Source organism: Cornus florida, unplaced genomic scaffold (assembly GCF_030987335.1).
Source record: "Cornus florida cultivar Cherokee Brave unplaced genomic scaffold, ASM3098733v1 CherokeeBrave_3.0.0_Hap2_Chr02, whole genome shotgun sequence".
NCBI lineage: Eukaryota > Viridiplantae > Streptophyta > Magnoliopsida > Cornales > Cornaceae > Cornus > Cornus florida.
Genome location: NW_026775572.1, coordinates 78,494,078 through 78,509,250, shown reverse-complemented (window position 1 = coordinate 78,509,250; position 15,173 = coordinate 78,494,078).

Sequence of the window (15,173 nt, the reverse complement as noted above, 5' to 3'; positions counted from 1 at the left end):
TCCATGATATGATTGGCCGATTTATGGAAGTTTATATAGATGATGTAGTTATGAAGTCATTGGCCAAAAAACAACATTTGGAACACCTAAAAAAGGCCTCTATAAGAATGAGAGTCCATAAGTTGAAAATGAACCCATTAAAGTATGCTTTTGGGGTATCAACCGAGAATTTCTTGGGATTTTTGGTACACAAACGAGGCATAGAAGTTGACCAGAATAAGGCCAAAGCTATTATGAATGCTATGGCTCCAACCAACAAAAAACAAGTGCAAAGGTTTCTCGGCCAGGTAGGTTTTCTTAGAAGGTTTATTTCTAATCATGCTGGCCAAGTACATGCTTTTTCTCCTTTATTAAAATTGAAGTCACATGAGAAATTTCATTGGGATGAAACCCATCAGAAGGCTTTTGACAAAATAAAAGAGTATTTGGCAAACCCCCAACCCCCCGCACCCCCCACCCCCCCCCCCCCCCCCCGGCGGTAGTAATGCCTCCAAGGAAGAAATGGCCGTTGAAGATTTATCTATCGGCTGCGGAAGAATCAATTGGTAGCATGCTTGCTCAGAATAATGAACTAGGGAAGGAACAGGCTATTTACTATTTAAACAGAGTACTAACTGATGTTAAATGCAGATATTCTTCAATTGAGAAACTTTATTTATCTTTGTATTATTCAGCCATGAAATTAAGAATATATATGCGGCCGGTTGATGTTTACATTCTTTGTCAAACTAACGTAATTAAATATATGCTATCAAGGCCATTGATCACTGGCCGAATAGGTAAGTGGGCATTGGCCTTGATGGAATTCAATTTTATTTTTGTTCCATAAAAATCAATTAAAGGAAGGGTTCTGGCTGATTTCTTGGCCGATCATCCTTCAACTGATATTGGTCCACAGGTATATGATGAATTGGAGTCATCAGCCATATTCTTAACTCATTGGATATTGATGTTTGATGGATCAACTACGGCCGATGGAGTAGGGGCAGGTATTGTTATCATTTCACCAGCCAGGAGAAAGACTTCATTTTCATTCTTCTTAGATTTTAAATGTTTAAATAATCAGGCCAAATATGAAACACTTATAATCGACCTGGAAATTCTAATTGAAATGGCTGTTTGGGATGTTAAGATTTTGGGAGATTCAAACTTGGTACTAAGTCAAATTACTGAAAGATTTCAAATGTTTAAGTTGGCAATTAAGGTCGTTTCATTCTCTGGCCACTTCATTGTTGAATCAATTTAATACTATTCAACTTAAGTTTTGGCCGAGGGGACAGAATAAGGAGGCCAATAACATGGCCTAAGCAGCCTCTGGAATCAGAGTACCAATTAGATTAGAGGATCAGTTGATAAAAATCACACGAAGATCATTACCTATGGCTGAATTAAAAATACTATGTTGGTTGATTCCTAGGTAATTGATTTTGAAGATCTGGCTGATGATGATTGGAGGATACCATTCATAATGTTTCTCCGAAATCCAAACATCAAGGCTGATAGAAGTATTAAGAGAAGAGCAATCAAATTTTTACTTCTTGATGGGGATTTATACAGAAAAGGCCTTGAAGATGGACTTTTACTACAATGCATAAGTAAAGAAGAGTCACTTCAGGTTATGGTCGAGGTGCATGAAAGTAGCTGTGGAGCCCACCAAGCCGGGATAAAGATGAGATGGATGATTCGAAGGCATGGATATTATTGGCCAAGGATGAGAAAGGATTGCATAGATTATGCAAAAGGGTGTCAGGCCTGTCAAACACATAGGCCGATTCAAAATGTACCAGCAAAAGAATTACAGCCAATAATCAAGTTATAGTAGTTCAGAGGTTGGGGCCTTGACCTTATAGGTAAAGTCAATCCACCATCAAGTGAAGGCCATCACTGGGTGATTGTTGCCACGGATTACTTTACTAAATGGGTTGAGGCTAAAGCTTGCAAAATGGTTGATCAACAAATAGTGACTAACTTCATGGAACAACATATTGTCCATAGATTTGGAATTCTATAAACATTTGTTTTAGACAATGCAACAGTGTTCAGGGCAGTTGATGTGCTATAATTCGGCCATAATATGAACATTCATATGTCAACCTTTACACCATACTATGCCCAAGCAAATGGTCAGGCCGAGTCCTCAAACAAAATTTTAATAGAGATCATTGAAAAAATGATCAAAGATAAACCAAGAAGATGGCATGAGACTTTATCCGAGGCTCTATGGGCCTATAGAAATTCAAAGAGAACAGGCACAGGGGTTACACCATATATGTTAACTTATGGCCATGATGTTGTTCTGCCTATGGAAATGAAGGTTAGATCGGCCAGGGTCGTATTCCAAAATAATTTAACTCCGGTTGATTATACTCAAGCGATGTTGACAGAGTTGGAAGACTTGGATGAAGTTAGGCTGGATGCCTTGGATCATATCATAGCTCATAAAAGAAATGTAATGAGGATCTACAATAAAAGGGTAAAACCTAAGTCTTTTGCTGAAGAAGATTTAGTTTGGAAAGTCATTCTGCCAGTAGGTAAGGTTGATAGAAAATATGGAAAGTGGTCTCATAAATGGGAAGGGTCATATCTAGTTCATCAAGTCCTAAGTGGAAGAACATACAGGCTGAAGTATCTTAGTGGCTGATTGCATGATTATCCCATCAATGGCAAATACCTTAAGACGTATGTGCCAACAATCTTTGAAAGGGAAAATCAGAGTCAGCCAGTACCTTTAGTTGACCATGTGTAATAAAATTCGGCCTATTTATAGGCCGATATAGTTGTTCAAATTTTAAATAAAAAGGGAAATTCTTGTTGAAGTATTGATGATTGTTTAAAGCAGCAAAAGAGGCCATTTATTTATTAAAGTGTAGAAGGATTACATCATCTGAGTTCATACACTAAAATGGCTACAAAAAGGGTCCCATTGAAATAAAAGGTTTACATGTTTACAAATTTCTTCTTGAAATTGGCCCAAATCACCAAGGACCGATTGAAAGCAACCATGGCTTGTCTTTTTTATTCTTCTAACTTAGGTAATTCTTCACGAAGATTTGCATGCTCGTGAGGAAGGTCTTCAGCTTCAAACTACAATGTGGCAGCCTCGGCAGACAAGATGGCCTTACGAGCATGAATCTGGTCGATCTCTTTTTGAAGGACTCTCTCTCTTTCTTCAAGGCTGATGAATTCTGTGTTCACTCGGTCAAAGATAGAAGCTTGGGTCAACAACTGTTCACCAAGAGTATCTTTTCTTCTTTTGCTCTTATCAAATTAGTTGATTGATTCATTAGCCTGAAAAATCTCAGCAGCCAGAGCTGGTAGTTGACCTTTGAAAGTAGCAATGGTGGCTTGTAGGTCGACTGGGAAGTTTGGATACTGGCTGTGTGGTAAGAACAGCTATGAGCTCACTTTTAAACTTGGGAAGATCAGCAGCATCACTTTACAAGATTTCAACCAAACATCTTTTGGTTTCTTTCATAGTTTGTGTTGGAACACTGGCTGAGGTAACTGGAGTCGCTCCTGAAGATTCACTCTCTCTTTCCTTAGTCACTGAAGCCACCACATCTCTGAAGAAATTACTCAAGGCTAGGAGGGAAGATGCAAGAGCTTTTGGTGGAGGAAAAGATATAATAGCTTGAGTTTCTTCATGCACAACCTGTTAATATGAAAAGGTTAGAAGTATAATTTTTTATGTATAAGTAAAAATACAAGTATGAGATAGTCAATACTTTGGATGATTCGGCCATAGTTGTATCCAAATGTGACTGATGGCTGATCACTGGTGGAAGAAACTCTAGCCGAAGAGCTGTGCTGTCTCCTTGAGAAGAGGCTTTGGCCGGAGTGACTTGAACATTTAAGGGCACCTCAATAGGTGCATGAAAATCCTTCAAAGGACTGAAATTCCTACCTGGGCTATAGACCAAGTCAAGAAATGGAGATTACTGTAAAAGAAAATCAATGATGTTATCAAAAAAGATGAGGTTAAAAGCTTAGGTAAAAATTATCATTACCTCTTTTTCATCTGAGGAATGATTAGAAGGGTCATCAGCCACATTAATTACGGGGTCATCGGCCAATTCAATTACAGGATCATCAGCCACGTCTTTTGTAGGCTGAGGGCTTTCTGGATCCTTTTCTACTTCATGTTTCTTACCCTTGTTAAATTTTATCCTTTTTAATGTCCCATGGGCAGTTGATTTCTTTCTTTTTCCCTGAAAAATGAAATTGTATTAAAATTGCTTCGGCTAATAATTTTTGTGGCCAAGAGTTAGGTATAATATTGGCTAAGTATTTTAGCAATACGGCCGATATGATAATCTTTGTGTGTTGATGGGTGTAAACTTTTACCTTGCCTGCAACCGGAGGGGCTGGAGCAACATCAAGGATGGTGGCTGATTCAGTTTCTGCAGGCTGAGAAGGTTGACTGGAGGAAATTTCATCATCTTGAGGATCAACATTTTCTGGATTAAGAGAGGCTGACAAAGTTTCATTATCTGAATCTGCAAAAAGGTAAGAGAATTTAATTCAAAGCTTTTAAATAAATATATATAAAAAAATAAAGAAATATTATACCTTTGAGAAGGCTGGCTGTGGCCTTTGCCTTAGCTTTTCTCTCCTTATTTATCCTTGTTGGGGCATCTGTTAGCTGAGAGAAAGGAAGTTTCTTGGCTGTTTGTTTCTTGCCTTTGGGAGGATCTTTTTGAGGCACTTTCTTTGGAGTAACAGCCTTGGTAATTATGAATGCCCCTTTAAAGGCCACAGATATGAACTTAAATGATTCCAAGATTTTAATGACAAGGGACTGGCACTCAGCTGTCCTGGTAGAGGCAATGTAAGAGGACCACCATTGGTCAAAACTAGAATCTGAGGCTGGGTTTTTTATGAAAGGTTGGAATTTGAATTCGGCTTGCAAACTAGAAAACCAAGAAGATACATTCTTAACATAAGATTCATCTGGAAATACCACACGCCGATTGAAATTTTTGTTAAATGAAAGATAAAGAGGCATAGGAATCATTTGAGTGAGGTCAAATTGCCTAGCAAGCTGGCTAGGGTTGTAAAACTCAACCCCGACCTTTTGAATTTACTGTCCCCAAAGGACCAGTGTTGAAATGAAGATCTCTTAAAAGAAGGAAACTGGCCCACATGGCCAAAAGCTCATCAGTAGTCTTCTTTGTGGATACTCCTTGAGGAAAAGTCAGCCATCGAGGGGCTTAAGAACAGTGAGAGAATGGAAGGTACTGGCTGATGGTTCTATGCTCACAGCCAGAGTAAAAGAAATTAAAACAATCTCCAAATGAGTGGGATTTGGGCACGGTCGATGTATAACTCACAGAAAGGAGTGGGTCATTAGCCGATGGCCTCACCACATGTCCTAATTCAGGAAAGTAAACTTGTAACCAAATTTAAAATAACCAGAGGGGGCCAACATAAAGTCCAAAGTTAGAGGTGAGTAGGTCATAAATTCCCCTATATAAATGGGATAGCACTAAAGGAGCTAGAGCAAGGGGTTTACCTCTGGAAAGAGCAACGGCCACATAAATGTAATCCTTGGTAACTTGAAAGGCTGGTACACATAGAAGGAATTTCTTCAACCAGGCCAACAAGAAGGCAATATGCTCGGCATCATTTACAGGAACGCGAGGATCCATGGTAGAGGTTAAATATTTGCCGTATGAGGATTCAGAGGATTTGGTTCCAGTTTGCTTAGAGAGAAAAACAAAGGGGGAGTCCTCTTCTACCAGTAACGTGCTCATATCAATTCCAAAGGGTTTGAGGCTGGTTAAATAGTATACATCTTGAATGGTTGAAGCCATCACGCCACACTTCAAGTGTAAGGAGTTGGTGGTGGTCGACCAGTTGAAAATAGTTGTTATCATCAGAGCCCTATCCTGAGCAATATTTGTTTTACTCAGTTGAATGGCATCATAAATACCACAGGTTTTCCACATCTCTCCTTTCACCACTCCAACTCAGTCGACCCAATTTATCCAAACATCATTGGGAATATGCCATGTCCTAAAATGAAAATGTGGCAAACTGCCATTTTCATTAGGAGGGAAAGTTTGAAGAAATGGAAGTGCCTCGGCCGAGGGGTAGTAAGGCAAGATGGATGAAGGAGCTTCATCAAGGAAAGCAGGACCTAAACCTTTGAAGTCAGTACGAAGATCTATGAGAGTATTAAGGCAATACTTGTAAGAAGAAAGAGTTTTTAGGGATTTCTCGATGGCACTGCTATGAGTAGAAGAATCTGAAGGTTATGGGACCGAAGTAGAGTCCGTTGAATTGGTTTTCTTAGGAGCCATGAAAGATCGTTAAAGGAATCTGGATTGTTAAGAGATGAGGAAAGGAATTTCAGAGTTAGCGATTTAAGGCTAAGGAAGAATGATCTCAGAAATTTCAGGATAGGAAACTAAATACTAGCTGGGTGTAATGACGGATTGATGTAATCACCGCTTTAATTGGGAAGTGGATAACCATTAAGGCAAGTGGTTGGGAAAAGAAGGAATTAATTACCAAAAATTTAAAATTCAAGCTTGGCCGACTCAAATTCCAAAAGCTTCTTATTATAAATGATAAGAGCATTTGAAATTCAGGGGGCATTTGTTGGCACCAAAACTTGGCAGCCACTTCAGCAGTGATGTGGACCAATGGGGAGCTGACAAGTGTGCAATATAATTCCAAGGAAAGTCGGCTAATAGAGAGACAAGAGGAGAAAATCTAGGGAAATATATATTTCAGCCATCTTATTAATAAGGTTATCGCTGAATATATTTGTAGAGATTTGAACCAATTCATATGTGGTCATTGATTAAAAAGGAAAGACCAAGAGATTTGGTCACAATAAATAACTAAATCCCTATGAAATAGGGATTTAATTGGAAAAGGAATTCCAACAAAGTAGGAATAGCTATATGAGTTCAAAAGCTACAAAAGGGTATTCGAGCCACTTAAGGAAATTACACTAGCCGAGTCTATGGAAGGAGGTTGCTAAAAATTAGCAACTTATTAGCAACTTTTTAGCGATGTCAATTTACATTCGATTAAATCAAGGAAAGCTGTTTTGGCAAGGATCTTCTACTAAAGCAAGCCATAAAGAGAAGTAGAGATATATTGTGATTTGACCCAGTAAGCTGTGAAGAGAAGAAAATCAAGAAGAAAGAGAGATTTTCCAGCAACTAATTGGGAAATAAGTTTAATAAAACTTCTATAAATATAAGTGTTGGATTTCATTCCAATTATCCAGCACCAACCACAAATCAACATGAATCAAAATTCATTTATCAAATGACTCAACGTCATCTTTATCTTCTCTTCAATTATTTTGTCCAAATGGCAATTTCCATTCGAAGAATATGAGTTCCAATAACTTATAATTCTTTTTGCAATGCTTAATTATGATATTTACAATTTATTCTTTGTTTGATGCAAACGAATTTAAATGACAAATCTTTGATCAGATTCATGCCAATTTAATTTGGCCTATTTTCTCATTCCAAAATGTCATTATTTTCCATGTAATTTCCATTCAGCCATTTCCTTTATTGTTCATTTCAATTCGGCCAATTTATTTTTCAGTCCATTTCAATTCAGCCAGTTCATTTTTCATTTACTTACATAGCATTTTACTTCTTTTAAGCACTTTAGATAAAAAGTCCTTGGTACAAATAAGGTATAAAAAGAACCTTGCTGGGAGTTCTTACTGGTCTCTCTCCCACACAATCGCCTAAAAGTCAACCTTCAGAAAAAGGGATAGGTTGGTGTTTGAATCAATATTTTGAGTGTTTTGTACAAATACTCTGGCACGCCGGCAAAGAGTCCATCGACCAGCGTAAAACTGCGCGAACATATACTAATAAGAATGATATTATAAAGAAATTTATAGTGCTATTGATTTATAAATTTTTTTAATTTTTAATTGCATAGTAGTATTTTTTATCCCAATTCACAATGATGGGAGTCCTATGCACTTGGCAAGCACGTTTTGTTTTTTTTCTTCAGCCCCCCAAAGTAAAATTTCAGGCTCCGATTAGTCGAATTAAATTTTTTTCCTGAATGGGGTATTTTATAAATAAATATTCAAAATAGTACAATTACAACAGGAGGAAAACCTCCATTATATAAGAAGGAATGGAAAACTTCCACTTCTAGAAAAGTAACCTATCTAAAAAATTTAATATTAAAGGCCAAATATAATCAGATCTTCTAAACTAATATTCAGATATGTAATGACATCCCAAATAATAGCCTGTATCCTTGTGTGAAGATTAGCATTTCTGATGGACTATATCTTCCAAAGAGTAACTGGAAATATACCACTTAGAATCTTGGATTTGAAAGACTTGGACACAGTGTTCTGACAAAGCCAGTCCATAATTTGATTCAAACTACTAAAACTTGAAACCTGAACCTGTAACAAATCAAATAACGCTCTCTAAACCTCTGAAGCAAAAGTAAAACAGTTATGACAAATGGCTGGAAGTTACAGTCCTCGTCTCTGTAAATTCACAAAAGATAAGTTTTTGTTATGTAAAATAACGACACCACAAATATTGATCCGAGGCCTGCATTTTTTCCAACACAATCTAGCCCATTTCAATCTGTGTCCAGTAGCTCTGCAAACATTCCATGCTGCCTTCAGTGAAAAGTTTCCATGCTTCCATTTAATTTGATCAATTCCTGATTGAATACTTACCTATTGTATAATATTCTTCATGATATCAGAAAATTCTGCAGGTAAGTTCCGAGCCCCTTGTTGTAAAATAATAGACAAAATAGTCTGTCTATCAAAATCTCTGAATCTAGTAGCCCCAAACAACTGAATTAAAGATTGTTCTTGACACCAAGGACCTGTCAACATTTTAAACTGACTGCCATCTCCTATCTGAAAAATCATATTGTCTAACAACAACTATCTGGCCCCAACAAATATTTCCAAACAACTGAATCATTCACCTTTGGAACAACCAGCCATGAAATATGTCTTATTTAAATACACTGCCTGCAACATTGAATCCAAAGTTTATCTTTTTGCTGAATAAAATCCAAACACACAGTTGTCTTTGCTGCATAGTTAATATCCCTAATCCTTCTAATATTAAACCCACACTCCTCCGCAAGAAGAGTTACTTGAATCCACTTCAACTGAGCCATTTTCTTATTGTCATGCTTACGACTCCACAAAAACTGTTTACATCTTCTCTTTAACACATTTTTAACTTCCCAAGGAACCTTAAACCCAAAGATCTAATGATATAAATATGAAAACAACACTAATTTTATCATTTCCAACCTCCCAGCTAAAAAAAGATTAATTGTATTCCAGTGCCCCAATCTGGCATCTACTTTGTCAAGCAACAACCTATAATCTCCAGTTTTTAAAATGTTGTTAGATAAAGGTTGATGTGTCAATAATAAATTAACCACTCGTAATAGAACGAATCCCTGTAGGATAGGGCTACGTTGAGGGTGTCGAACCTCAAGGACTGTGATGATTTATCAAGTCCTCAATTAATATTATTTTAATTTAGAAGGAAGATTTATTATGTGTTATGATTCAAAAAACATAAACAGAAAATAAACAGAATAAAAGAAAAGATCAAGGGTAGAGATACTTAGGGATTGACTTCACCATGATCCTCCTACTATAGTCAACTGTTGAACCTTGGGATTTCAACAATTTATATACCATATAAATTAAACTCAATAACATTTATTTAATTCGGTTTTAAAGAAAGATGTTTCATGAATTTTAATTAACTATAACCTATCTGCGGTTAGCATGAACTATCCACCTACCTACTTCTAACTAATTTTATTATATAATCCATCTTTACTCAGCATAGCCTATGAAAATATTCATTCACAAAAAACGTTTGAACACCATTGCATGATCTCCATTCTTATGTCCAGTAGGGTTCTACCAGATACCGTCTAATAAGAATGAGTTGAGAATAATTCATAAACAGTTATATCTAAGACAAGGTAATAACAAGTCAGAAACTATTAATTCATTAAAACACCAATTGAGTTGGCTCAATTGCTCAAATTATTAAATTCCCAAAGTATAAACAATCAAACCATAGTAATCGAATTGGGTTACATCAATGCCCTAAGAGAGGAATTAGCCACTCATGACGACGCTAGATATCATCTGTGTTGGTGTAGTCTTCATCGTCAAGGTCTGCACTTCTCTCTTGGGGACTTCCCTTCAAAACCTAAAAAACCGCCGTGGGAGAGAGGAATAATAACTAGAAAAAGAGATAGATGATTTTCTGTGGCCTTCTCTTCTTCTTTTATAGTGGAGAACAAGTCCCAATCCCCTTTAGATTGGTTTTACAGCTTTTGGTAACAATTGGGCCCAGAAGGAAATAAAGAAAGGTGAAAATATATAATTCCCGCATGTATTTTTAGGTTTCAGGATGTTAAGGCTCGAGTTTCACCTGCCAGCAACTTATTCTGACTTTGTAATGCTATTTTAACCCATTTTTAGTACGAATCTTGAGATGTCTATTATAGACAAAAATATTAGGCTTTGAGTCTTCTTTCCAAAGCCACTAAGTTTACTTAATTTGGAGTTCTGATTCAAAAGTTATGCCCAAAATACTAAAGTGGGTTCAGAGTTTTTAGCAATGCTCAAGTCCGAAGTGGTTGTGCTCGAGCTTTCTAATTTGGGCTCGAGCTCTAGGAGCAAATTTTTTCCAAAATGTCTTTTTATTGATGGTGCTCGATCCTCTCTTCATGGTGCTCGATCCCAAGGTGTTGGGCTCGAGCTCTAAGGCTGTGTGATGTGTTAGTGCTCGATCCCATGCTGCTTGGCATAAGGTCCTAGGACTTTAATCAACTTTTCACATTCCGACGCATCATGTGCTTGAGCTTTTAGGCAAAGGCTCGAGCACCCTTGGTTAGGCTCGAGCACCCTTAGTTGGGGCTCAAGCTCGAAGGTACAAAGCTCGAGCCTCAAGACTTGGGCTCGAGCTTTGGATTCCGACTTCTTCCAAACTTCACCATTTAAGCTCTCGGCTTGCTTTGAATGACCGACAACAACTCGATAAACTTTTTTATCATTCTTTTCATCATAAAAGCCCAGTTTTAACCATTTCTTTGGGAAATCACCTAAAAGGACGAAATAAACATAAATCAGTATAAAATAGGATAGATATATCACTTTAGGTCTTAACATATGCATATTTAGGGGCTCGAATATGCAATATTCAGTGCTTATCACATCCCCAAACTTACATATTGCTAGTCCCTTAGCAATACGGAACTAAAAAGTCACTTTCGTGGGAATCACGGTTGCATTTAACTTATGCAACACGCCTTTAAACCCCTAGGTTACCCCTAGTGGACGAGTTGTAGTCTCGTGAAGGTTTTAGTGAAAATACCCACAAACTTCTCAAATCAGTGCCTTAATTGCACGATAAGCTCATTCAAACCTGTTTTCATATCATAATGTCCCAGCAATGCATCAATCAGTCAACTACAATAAGTATAAGGAACTATATTAAACAGAAAAAATCTCCAACTCTTAATATCATAGCAGCAGCCATGGTTCCCATATGTCAGTTTAATCTCATGTTTAACAATCTCGATCCCCAAAATCCTTTTTAATAGTGAACTTACAATTTTAAACATGTGGCTTACTATCCATACTTATATCTAACTCATGTTATCCCTCAATTCACAAGTAAACCTTTCAAATTCTGATCCCCAATGTATTTTTCCTAATTTTCTACAAGTATGCATTTATTTCATTCATCACTTAATTTTTTTTCAACTCTTTTTTTTTTTCTTTTCAAAAGGGTACTATGCAATGCTTAAGTCTATTAAGGTTTCTAAATTACTCTTGTAATGAGTTTTCAGCCAATGACTCCCAAACCAGATGGCTTTAGGGTATTAAGTGTTAACACACCCCTACAGACCTAATTGCTCAAGTAATCTAGGCAACCTAAATTTCTTATGAAACGAACTTTCAGTCTATGACTCCCAAACCAGATGGTCTTAGGGCATTAGGTGTCAAAACACCCCTAAGGACTTAATTGTTCAAGCAATCTAGATACAGACCCAAACTTGACCATTTTTCTCTCTTTTCTTTTGCTTATTTCACATTGATGAAGAATTTTTTTTTTTTTCATTGCATACACACCATATTATTTCTTTCATCATTTTTTTTTTTTTTTAATACTTTGGTTCTCAAAATCATCAAATTCACCTGCTCATTTCAGTTTAACACAAATCATAATAAGATTTCAAGTTTTTACCCCACAGAATGCATGTAAGTGTGAACATGTGTAAAGTGAAGTATTCTAGGAATCAAAATCATCAAATTGTAACTATCCTGACAAAGTGGACCACAGGCCACCAACTAATATCAAAAAATTTCAAAAATCCCTATATAGTATGAATTCGGCATACAAGTCATCTTAAACCAATATCAGACTGCATATAAACATCACAACAATCAACAAACTCAAAATCATGCTTAAAACAATTAAAATGCATACCCTTGTGCATACTCTATCAACAGAAAAATTTTAAAAGGCACTGCCTCACCCCCAAATATAAGATGAAAATTGTCTTCAACGTGTGAAAACAGATGTAGAATTAGAAATATATTACCAAATACGCAGAACCAGCAAGGATTAAGAATTGATAGCTCAGAGGAATGAAATCGTCACCTCAACCCCAATTTAGTCCTTTGTACCTGACAAAACAATCATACTCCACAGCACAGATCAGAGTACCAAATATATGAAGTAAAACATATATATATCATTATGCAAAGTCAAATTTTTTTAATTTCTTTTTTTATTTTTGCTTTTTATTTTTTGCTTTTTATTATTATTATTATTATTATTTGTAATCAAAGCAAACCTAAACTAGCCTAATCTAAAAAATAAAAGAAAAATACATAAATAAACTAAAAACCTAGAAAACAAAATAAAAATAAACTATGGTACAAACATACAAATGCTAAGTTTAATGTCGATAGCTCGACTGTGACGGCCCAAGTTTTTCAACCCAGTGCGACAGTGATGAACCGAAAGATGACCCAATAAAGGATCCGAAATGCGGAAGTGAAACCAAAAATAAGATCAATGGGGACATCAATCATCCCTAAGACACTTAAATGATTTTCCATGAAGTTATGAAACTCAAGAAAATAACCGCAAGCAAAAACTAGAATGAAAAGATCAAACGGTGCCCTATAGCACTAGTGGCACCCAAGGGAACAAGATCTAGTTCGAACTAGATCACATATACCATTAAATGGTCCAAACAAGATTAACAAAGTCGAGTGGAAGTAAACCAATTGGTACAAGCCTAAGAAAGACAACAACCAAACAAAATCAACAAGGTAGCTCCATTTCAGTCAACCAAAATGGAGAATCGGTCTGCCAAAACAACCTGGAAAAAAGAAGAGAAAAGAACTCTAAGTTCAGTCAACCCAAGTGACAAACCGGTCGACCGGTTGAAGGCTCGAGATGAAAAAAAATGAGTTTCGGTCGACCGATGTAGAGAACCGGTCAACCGAAATAAGCCTCGAAGTGAAAAAGGCTACTGGAATTAGGATTTTTACTGAACTATGAAAACCAAGAGAGGTTCGGTCGACCAAAACAAGCCACCAGTCGACTGAAACTGGTCAAAAGCGTGAAAAATGAACCTGCTATGCATCAAGGCTGAAATGAGTTCTTAAGTCTCAAACTTAATTATATGCTAGTGTATGATGATGTGAACATACACGCAAGTGTAATACGGCATTTTAAACATGCTACAATGGCCCATGGCCTTATTACAATTCATTTACAACATTTGACATGTCAAACCTCCAAGTTAGAAAGATTACATTTCAAAAGCAAACTCAAACATGCTAACACTTGCATGTGAACAAGAATACATTTGAATGAAGCTTCAAATCTACAAATCGCCCAAGGCAAGTGCAAATCTCCAATCTTGAATCCTGTACCTGAATAAATCCCCTAGTAACTTCGGGGTGAGTAAACAAGTTTACTCGTAGAGAATGAGCATGCATCGACTCGATTTCTTTATAAATTTTTATAACAACATGAAACAATTCAAAAGGGTCATGCCACCTAACGTCTATGTCAAAGTTACACTCAGGGAATATCCTAAGCTACCTTAACTCATTTCTAGCATAAAACACATCCTTTATGTAATTTAAACCACATAGGAGCATGCTATACGAAGCAACATAATATAGATTCTCAAAGTCATCAACTTGAAATCTAAAATGCAAAAATGACAAAAATGGGTCATGCCACCTAACGTCTAAGTTCCAAATGAATCTATAGGATCATTCTCAAGCTACATTTGAACAACAAAACACGAATCACGATTTCTATACAATTTAACTAACATAGAAGCATGTTATTTAAGGCAACAAGATGTAGATTCTCAAAGTTATTAACTTGCAATCTAAAAGTGCGAAATCAACTAAATATAGCAATTTATTATAAATGGAGTTTCTAACACCACACATCAAACATATATTCTCTAGGTTATCAACTAGAAATCTAAAAGTGCGAAATTAACTAAATAAAACAATTTAGTATAGATGTACTTAACAACATCAAATCGCCAATAGCCAAAACCACAAGTCACAATTAAACATGATTGTCAACTTGGAATTGAATGCAAAATCAAATAGTGGAAGACTTAGACATCACGTCTCGAACTAAACCAAGAACAAAATGGTTATTCCGTACATTAACCCACTGGCAAGACCACCCTAGTGCGCACTATCTCAATTGGGGAGAACTCATATCTCCCGCACTAGAGCCAAACTCTAACCATGTCACTTATAACAACAATGTCCCAAGACTCCAAAATAATCCAAATTAGTTCACAACTTATACATAATTTATATAATGCATGAAAACACCTTCCATGCGCAAGTAGGTTGAAACCACACAATCCATGCCTTAGAGTTTCAATTCTAAAATGACATTCATAATGTCAATTACAAAGTGTGCAAATCATTACATAAGGCAATAATACATTCCATAAAGAAGACATGCTCGCATGAATATAAATTTAGCAACAATGTACCCAATGCTTAAAACATAACCAAGTGACTACACATAAGTCCAAATCCATGATTTAAATATAGAAACAACTTCTACAACATAATCAAAATCCATGGAACAATGAAA